Raw genomic sequence first — 8,335 nt, forward strand, 5'->3', positions numbered from 1 at the left:
GTGCACATCTACCACTTCTATTTTTAGAACTATCCAGGGGTTTCCTTTCAGCTGCAGGAGTTTCCCAAGTGTAGCACCTTTAAGATAATCCTTTAATGGGATTTCTGGTCAAGACAGCGGAGCAGTAGGACCAAGAGCTTGGCACTTCTCACGAACAACAAAACCACAACAGATTGCTGAACAACCATCGATAAAAAAAGATCTACAACTGGAGACGTAAAGAGGGAACCACAGCAGGAAGGTAGGAGGGATGCACTCGTGATATATTTGGGTCCCATACCCCTGAGGTGGGCAAACCACAACGAGAATAATTATGAGAATATTACATTGCAGAAGTTTACCCACAGGAGCGAGAGATCAGAGCCCCATGTCAGGCTCCCCAGTCCGGAGGTCCAGCATCAGAAGGAGCCCCCAGAGCATTTGGCTTTGAAGGCCAGTGGGGCTTAACTGCAGGAGCACCAAAGGCCTGGGGGAAACAGGCTTCACTCTTACAGAGCGCACACACAATCCCACGTGCACTGGGACCACCAAGGGCAGAAGTAGTGATTTCAAAGGAGTCTGGGTTAGACCTGCCTGCTGGTCTTGGGAGGTCTCCTGGGGAGGTTGGGGGTGGCTGTGGCTTACCCAGGGGACATAAAAGCTGGTGGCAGATGTTCAGGGAGTCTTCAGCCACATGAACTTTCCTAGAGGCTGACATATTGCTTGGGTCATTAGCACCAAGACCTGGCCCTGCCCAACATCCTGTAGGCTGAAGTGCTGAGATGCTTCAGGCCAAACAGCTAACTGGGTGGGAACACAGCCCCATCAGCAGACAGGCTTCAAAAAGTCCGCCTGAGCCCACAGCCACCTCTATAGGTGGCCAGGGACTGGCCAGGACCTAGCTCCACTCACCAGTGGGCAGGCACTGGCCCCTTCCTCCAGGAAACCTGCACAAGCCTCTAGACCAGCCTCACCCTCCAGGGGGCAGACACCAAAGTAAGAAAAGAACAATCCCACAGCCCGTGGAAGGAGTCTACAAATGCAGGCCAGACTCTGGGACCAGCTGGCCCCTGACCCCTTGGGTGGCAAGAAGGGAGTGCACTGCTGGAACGTATAGGCTGTCTCACACAGAGGACCACTTCTCCAAGGTTGAGAAATGTAACTAACCTACCACACACATAAAACTGCAAATAGAAATGTAGACACAATGAGGTGGCAAAGGAATATGTTATGTTTAAGAAAAAGGAACAAAATAAAACCCCACAAGAACTAAGTGATGAGGAGACAGGCAATCCACTCAAGAAGGAGTTCAGGGAATGACCATGAAGATGATCACAGACCTCAGGAGGAGACTGGATGCAGCACTGATTGAGAAGCCAGACGTTTTCAGCAAAGATACAGAAGATATAAAGAGCAGCCAAACACTGCTGAAGAACACAGTAACTGAAATGAATGAAGTGAATTCCCTGACTTGGGAAAGGAAGGTCACCCAAGTCCAGGAAGCGCAGAGAGTTCCACATAGAGGAGCATGCGGAGGCACATAGTAATTAAACTGACAAAAATTAAAGATAAAATATTAAAAGCAGCAAAAGGAAAGCAACAAATAGCATGTAACGGAACTCCCATAAGGTTATCAGCTGTTTTTTCAGCAGAAACTCTACAGGCCAGAAGCGAGTGGCATGATATATTTAAAGGGATGAAAGAGAAAAACCTAAAGCCAAGAATACTCTACCCAGCAAGGCTCTCATTCAGATTTGATGGAGAAATCAAAAGCTTTATAGATAAGCAAAATCTAAAAGAATTCAGCACCACCAAAACAACTTTACAACAAATGCTAAAGGAACTGCTCTGGGTAGAAAAGAAAAGGCCACAACTAGAAAAAAGAAAATTATAGAATGGAAAAGCTTACCACTAAAGGCAAACATACAGTAAAGGCAGGAAATCATCCACACACAAACTAAGAGGGAAGTTAAAAGTAAAATCATCTATATGCACAACAAGCAGTTAAAGGATACACAAAACAATTACATGTAAAATATGACATCAAAACAAGTAATTGTGAGAGGAGGAGAGGACGAATGCAGGGTTTCTAAAGTGCATTTGAAATTAAGGGATCAGCAACTTAAAACAATCATGGATAAATATATATATATATAGACTTCTATACCAAAACCTCATGGTAACTGCAAACAAAAATCTATACTAGATATACACACAAAAAAGAAGAATCCAAACATAATGCTAAAGATAGTCATCAAATCACAAGAAAAAAAAATGAAGAAAGGGGAAAAAAAGACCCACAAAAACATGCAAAATGATTAACAAAATGGCAATAAGAACTTATGTATCGATAATTACCTTAAATGTAAATGGATTAAATGCTCCAACCAAAAGAGACAGACAGACTGAATGGATACAAAAACAAGACCATATATATACTATCTACAAGAGACCCACTTCAGAGCTAGAGACACATACAGGCTGAAACTGAGGGAATGGAAAAAGGTATTCCATGCAAATGGAAACCAAAAGAAAGCTGGAGTAGCAGTACTTACATCAGACAAAATAGATTAAAAAAAAAAAAAAGACACGAGACAAAGAAGGAACTACATAATACTCAAGGGACCAACCCAAGAAGATGTAACAACTGTAAATATATATGTACCCAACACAGGAGTACCTCAATATATAAGGCAACTGTTAACAGATATAAAAGGAGATACTGACACACAATGAGGGGGGAACTTAACACCCAACTCACATCAATGGACAGATCATCCAGATAGAAAGTCAATAAGGAAATACAGGCCTTAAATGACATACTAAACCAGATGGATTTTTTTGCTATCTATAGAGCACTCCACCCGAAACCAACAGAATTAATATTATTCTCAAGCACATAAGGAATTTTCTCTAGGATCACAAAGCAAACCTCAGGAAACTTAAGAAAACTGAAATCATACCAAGCATCTTCTGACATTATGAAATTAGAAATCAACTATAAGAAAAAACTTGCAAACATCCAGAAAGAACCCTACTTCAAAAAGACACCTGCACCCCAATGTTCATAGCAGCACTATCTTCAATAGCTAAGACATGGAAACAACCTAAATGTCCATCAACAGATGACTGGATAAAGAAGATGTGGTATATTTATACAATGGAATACTATTCAGCCATAAAAAACAACATAACGCCATTTGCAGCAACATGGATGTCCCTGGAGAATGTCATTCTAAGTGAAGTAAGCCAAAAAGAGAAAGAAAAATACCATATGAGATCGCTCATATGTGGAATCTAAAAAAAAAAAACAAAACAAAAAAACCCCCATAAATACAAAAAAGAAATAGACTCATAGACATAGAATACAAACTTGTGGTTGCCAAGGGGCCAGGGGGTGGGAAGGGACAGACTGGGATTTCAAAATTTGTAGATACTGACAGGCATATGCAGAATAGATAAACAAGATTATACTGTATACCACAGGGAAATATATACAAGATCTTGTAGCTCAGTGAAAAAAAATGTGACAATGAATATATGTATGTTCATGTATAAATGAAAAATTGTGCTGTACACTAGAATCTGATACAACATTGTAAAATGACTATAACTCAAAAAAAACAAAAACAAGAACAAAAAACCCAAAAATCCCAAACATGTGGAGTCTAAACAATATGCTACTACACAACCAATTGATCACTGAAGAAATCAAAGAGGAAATAAATTAATACCTAGAGACAAATGGAAACAAAAACATGACAATCCAAAACCTGTGGGATTTAGCAAAAGCACTTCTAAGAGGGAAGTTTATAGATACACAAGATTATTTTAGGAAACAAGAACAATGTCAAATAAACAACCTAACCTTACACTTAAAGCAACTAGAGAAAGAACAGACAAAACCCAGTTAGTAGAAGGAAAAGAATCATAAAGGATCAGAGCAGAAACAAATGGAGACTAAAAAAGCAATAGAAAAGATCAATGAAACTAAATACTGATTCTTTGAAAAGAAAAATAAAATGGATAAACCTTTAGCTAGACTCATCAAGAAAAAATGGGAGAGGGCCTAAATCAATAAAATTCTTAATGAAAAAGAAGTTATAACTGACACCACAGAAATACAAAGGACCATAAGACCATAAGAGACTATTATGAGCAACTATACACCAATAAAATGAACAAACTAGAAGAAACGGACAAATTCTTAGAAAGCTACAATCTCCTGAGACTGAAACAGGAGGAAACAGAAATTATGAACAGACCAATTACGAGTACTGAAATTGTATCAGTAATTTAAAAAACTCCCAACAAACAGTAATTTAACAAACTCCCCAAAAGTCCAGGACCAGACAGATAGCTTCACAGGTGAATTCTACCAAACATTTAGAGAATAGTTAACTCCTATCCTGAAACATTTCCAAAAAGTTGCAGAGGAAGGAGCACTTCCAAACTCATTTTATGTGGCCACCATCACTGATACCAAAACCAAAGATACCACAAAAAAAGAAAATTACAGGCCAATATCACTGATAAACATAGATGCAAAAATCCTCAACAAAACACTAGCTAACTGACTCCAAAAATACATTTAAATGATCATACACCATAATCAAGTGGGATTTATTCAGGGATTCAAGCATTTTTCAATATCTGCAAATCAGTCATGCAATACAACAACCACATTAACAAATTAAAGAACAAAAACCGTATGATCATCTCAATAGATGCAGAAAATGCTTCTGACAAAGTTCAACATCCATTTATGATAAAAACTCTCCAGAAAGTGGGGACAGAGGTAACATACTTCAACATAATAAAGATAACAAACCCATAGCTAACATCATACTCAATGGTGAAAAACTGAAAGCATTTCCTCTAAGATCAGGAACAAGACAAGGATGCCCTTTTTCCTCACTTCTATTCAACATAATTTTGGAAGTCCTAGCCACAGCAATCAGAGAAGAAAAAGAAATGAAAGGAATCCAAATTGGAAAAGATGTAGTAAAACTATCACTGTTTGCAGATGACATGATACATAGAAAATCCTAAAGATGCTACCAAAAAACTACTAGAGCTCATCAATGAGTTTGGTAAAGTTTCAGAGTACAAAATGAATACACGTAAATCTGCTGCATTTCTATACACTAACAATGAAATATAAGAGAAATTAAGGAAGCAATTCCATTTACCATCATTTTAGAAAGAAAAAATACCTAGTAATAAACCTACCTAAGGAGACAAAGGACCTGTATTCATAAAACCCGACCCTAATGAAAGAAATTGAAGACACAAACAGATGAAAAGAACATGCCATGTTCTTAGATTAGAAAAATTAACACTGTTATAGTGGCTACACCACCCAAGGCAACCTAGAGATTCAGTGCAATCCCTATCAAATTACCAATGGCATTTTCCAGAGAACTGGAAGAAAAAAAGCTTAAAATTTATGTGGAAATACAAAGACCCCGAATAGTCAAAACAATCTTGAGAAAGAACAACAAAACTGGAGGAATCAAGCTTCCTGACTTTAGATGATTGCACACAGCTACAGTGATCAAAGCATTATGGTACTGGCACAAAAACAGACACATAGACCAATGGAATAGGATAAAAGTCCAGAAATAAACCCACACACTTATAGTCAATTAACCTACGACAAAGGAGGCAAGAACATACACTGGAGAAGACAGTCTCTTCAATAAGTGGTGCTGGGAAAACTCGACAGCTACGTGTAAAACAATCAAAATTAGAACATTCTCTAACACTATTTACAAAAATAAACTTAAATTGGATTAAAAGCCTGAATATAAGACAGGATACTGTTAAAATTCCTAGAGGAAAACATTGGAAGAATACTTTGACATAAATCACAGCAGTATTTTTTTTGGATTTGCCTCCCAGAATAATGGAAATAAAAACAAAAACAAATGGGACCTAATTAAACTTAAAAGCTTTTGCACAGCAAAAGAAACCATAAACAAAATGAAAAGACAACCTACAGAATGGGAGAAAATATTTGCAAAAGAGTCAATGGACAAGGGATTAATTTTCAAAATACAGGAGCAGCTCACAAAGCTCAGTATCAAGAAAACAAACATCCAATCAAAAAATGGGCATATGGTCTAAATAGACATTTCTTCAAAGACGACATACAGATGGCCAATAGGTACATGAAGATACTCAACATCACTAATTATTTTGAGAAATGCAAATCAAACTACAATGAGGTATCACCTCACACCAATCAGAATGGCCACCATTAAAAAGTCTACAGATAATAAATGCTGGAGAGGGTGTGGAGAAAAAGGAATCCTCCTACACTGTTGGTGGGAATGTAAAATGATGCAGCTACTATGGAGAACAGTATGGAAGTTCCTTTAAAAACTAAAAATGGACTTACCATATGATCCAGCAATCCCACTCCTGGGCATGTATCCGGAGAAAACTCTAATCTGAAAAGACACAGGCACCCCAATGTTCACAGCAGCACTTTTTACAATAGCCAAGACATAGAAGTAGCCTAAATGTCCATCAACAAATGAATGGATAAAGTCTACACACACACACACACAGGAACACTACTCAGCCATAAAAAGGAATGACAATGTTATTTGCAGCAACATGGATGGACCTACAGATTATCATACTAAGTTTAGAAAGTCAGTCAAAAAAAGAAACATCATATATCACTTATATATGCAATCTAAAAAAACCACACAAATGAACTTATTTCCAAAACAGAGAGACTCACAGACATAGAAAACAAATTTATGGTTACCAGGTGGGTAAGGGAGGGAGGGGGGGATAAACTGGGAGTTTGGGATTGGCTGATACAAATTACTATATACACAATAGATAAATGATAAGATCCTACTGTATAGCACAGAGAACTATATCCAATGGCTTGTAGTAACCTGTAATGAAAAAGGATATGAAAAGGAATATGTATATATAACTGAATCACTATACTGTACACCAGAAAAAAATACAGCGTTGTAAATCAAAATTAAGTAACAATCCTTTAGTGACACCAGCATCATAGCACGAGTGCTTCCTTCCTCTTTGACTTAGAACTAATCGGACATCCATAACTGGACAACAGAGCCCCTGCACGGCATACCAGAACAGCTGAGAGAGATCCATCCATCTGTGTATCCGAAACTGAGTGGGTTGAACCTCATACGAAGCTCGGGAGCCAAGGCAGTGGTTGGTGGCAGCAGCAGTGGTGGCAGCAGTGGCAGCGGCAGCAGCAACCTCTCTAACTGGGGAGGTGGAAAGTCAGAGGGGTGAGTAAAAGCCTGCCCAGCTTGTTGGCTGCAGTTGGAGGGTCCCATTGCTCTTCAGGAACATCCTGGATTTCTGAGAGATCTCCATGACAGACCAATAATGAGTTAAGACATTGAATCAGCAATCAAAAAACTCCCAACAAAGCAAACTGCAGTACCAGATGGTTTGACTGGTGAATTCTAACCAACACTTAAAGAATTAATACCAATTTTCCTCCAAACAGTTCCAAAATACTGAGGAGGTAGGAACACTGCCAAACTCATCTGCAAGGCCAGCATTATACTGGTATCAAAAACCAGATGAGGATACAAGAAAACTATAGACCAGTATCTCTGCTGAATATAGATACAAAAATTCTCAACCAAACATTAGCATACCAAATTCAAAAACACATAAAAAGTATTATACACCATGACCAAGTGGGGTTGATCCCTGGGATGCAAGGATGCAAATCAATAAATGTAAAACATCACATCAATAAAATGAAAGAAACATTACATGATCATTTCAGTAGATGCAGAAAAAGCATTTGACAAAAACAACATCCTTTCATGATAAAGTCTTTTAACAGATTGAGTATAAAACAACATACCTCAACATATATGATGAAGGCCATATACCACAAACCCACAGATAACTATCAATGGAGAAAAATTGAAAAATTTTCATCTTAAGATCAGGAACAAAGATGCCCACTCTAACCACTCCTATTCATTACAGTATTGGAATTCCTCGCTAGAACAATTAGGCAAGTCAAAGAAAAAGCATCCAATCTGAAAGGAAGTAAAACTGGCTATTTGCTGATGATATGATTTTACATATAGATAATTCCAAAGAGTCAACTGAAAAACTGTTGGAACTAATCTACAATTTCAGCAAAGTTCAGGATACAAAATCATCATACAGAAATCAGTTGCATTCCTTTACACTAATGTGAAGCATCTGAAAAAGAAAGAAAACTATCCCACTCAAAACAGCATAAATAATAATAAATTACTGGGGAATAAGTTTAACCAAGGAAGAGAAAGATCAGTACAATGAAAACTATAAGACTGTGCTGAAAGAA

The sequence above is a fragment of the Camelus ferus genome, chromosome 10, assembly GCF_009834535.1.
Source record: "Camelus ferus isolate YT-003-E chromosome 10, BCGSAC_Cfer_1.0, whole genome shotgun sequence".
NCBI lineage: Eukaryota > Metazoa > Chordata > Mammalia > Artiodactyla > Camelidae > Camelus > Camelus ferus.